Source organism: Capsicum annuum, chromosome 6 (genome assembly GCF_002878395.1).
Source record: "Capsicum annuum cultivar UCD-10X-F1 chromosome 6, UCD10Xv1.1, whole genome shotgun sequence".
Lineage (NCBI taxonomy): Eukaryota > Viridiplantae > Streptophyta > Magnoliopsida > Solanales > Solanaceae > Capsicum > Capsicum annuum.
This window is the reverse complement of record NC_061116.1, coordinates 200177648-200179663: the sequence shown is the minus strand read 5'-3', so window position 1 is coordinate 200179663 and position 2016 is coordinate 200177648.

The window sequence follows — 2016 nt, the reverse complement described above, 5'->3', positions numbered from 1 at the left end:
GTAAAATGTTGTTATGGAGGTCTGATTATGCTTATGCTTATTTTTTTCCTTCAAAACTATCTACAATCATTAAATCTTTTGAATAACTTATCCAGTTTTAATACATTTGTGACATCTCTTCTATGACTTCTGCGTTATCGTACTAGCCAACAATAATTTTGTCCCTGAAATATAAATGATATGCTCATGACTCAATTCTATGGCGATACTGGAACATATTAGCTTTATCAAATAGTTGAATGTGAAAAGCTTAATTGGAAGCCAACTGATGATGACGGTAACAATTACTACCTTTGTTCCTGTCATGGTTTTCCTAGTTCTGTGGTTTACATACAGAGATGTGCGTCTCTACCTTGGAAATGTTGGAGGCATGAGCTAAAGAAAGTTAAATTGCAAAACTTTATGCATCCGAAGCTAGTGAAGTTGAGGAAGTATTTTCTCACAAACACAGATACTTTGAAAATAATTGAAGATTCATCAGAATGCAGTCTTTGAGCTTTTAGCTTCAATAAATGTACTTTTGAATAAGTTTCCATGGTTCCTTATGTGTAGTTGCATCTAGCTAATTCTATGTTTTGAACAAATTTCATGGTGGTTTGTTTTGATAATGTATTGGAAGCTGGTTGTGTACCTGTCGATTATGGGTTTGTTTGCAATGACATTAGTTTTTGTCCTATTTGTTTTATTTTTTTTTGGGTTTTCAAGTTACCACCTTTTTGAAAATTATCGTGGAACATTCGGACTACATAATGGTGCACAGCTGGACAAATGAATTGGTCATCTGAAAATAAAAAAAAAAATAAAGGTCAAAGTCATCGATAGGTACTCAAACTTATTGTCAAAATTCACTTAGATATCTAAACTAAGGCATGTTCCTATTGGATCCCTAAACCCTCCGAATTTTATTTCAATTGAGCCTTTTTTTTGTCTATCAGCCAAAATTTGAAGTGTGTGCAACACACACGCGATAACGTGGAAAAAATGACGAATTAAAAGGTGACATGTGGCATTAAATCCAAAAAAAAATTTGAAAAAAATTTTTAACTAATTAAATTATAATTTAAAAGGAATTATAATATTATTTTTCTTATTAAAAAAAAACCAACCCCACCCTCACGCCCTTTATCTTCTTCTCCAACCTCCTTATACTTTAGAGAATACACAGATTTTTACATACGCCCTTTATCTTCTTCTCCAACCTCCTTATACTTTAGAGAATACACAGATTTTTACATAGGGGAGCTTCTTCACGATTCTATAATACACAGATTTTTACATAGGGGAGCTTCTTCTCGATTCTATACACATTGGGAGATCTCATGATACACACACTACTGATTCACACCAGAAAAAGCACACACACACAGAGTAAAAAAAAAGATCGAGAATGGGACATCAGGAGAGGGAGAGCAGATCAGAAAAGGCCAAAAACAGGGAGAAGAAGATAAAAAATGGACTGAAAAATGGAAAGCGGACGATCGGAATAGTGAATTGGTGAGAGATTTGGTCCTTTTTCGAGCTTTTTCCGGCAACGAAATTTTCACCGGAATTGATTTTCGATCCGTCGTTTGATCGATCCAATCCCAGAAATTTCGAAATTTCTTCATTCCCCTTTGATTTCTTCGTTTCCCTTTGATTTCGAAATTTGACAATTTTTGCAAAATAAAATTGCAGCCACCATTAATATCATAAGCATTTTCATGGTTTTCATTTTTGCAGTAATATAATAATTTGTGTTTGTAACACCCCGTATTCAAGTACATATATTGGCATATTCAAGTACGTGTATTGGTCTTATTTATATGGAATTAATTTTATTTTATTTTATTTATACCGGAATTTGCCCGTCGATGGTTCCATACGAAGGTTATTGAATAAGCTTTCCAACGATATAAAGATTTCCAAAAACGGATAGGTTTCGGATATAATCGAGCACGTTCGAAACTATAAAACGGTGGCCGGAATATTGGGAATAGTAAATGTGCAGGAAAATTTCCTGCACACAAACTACTGAGG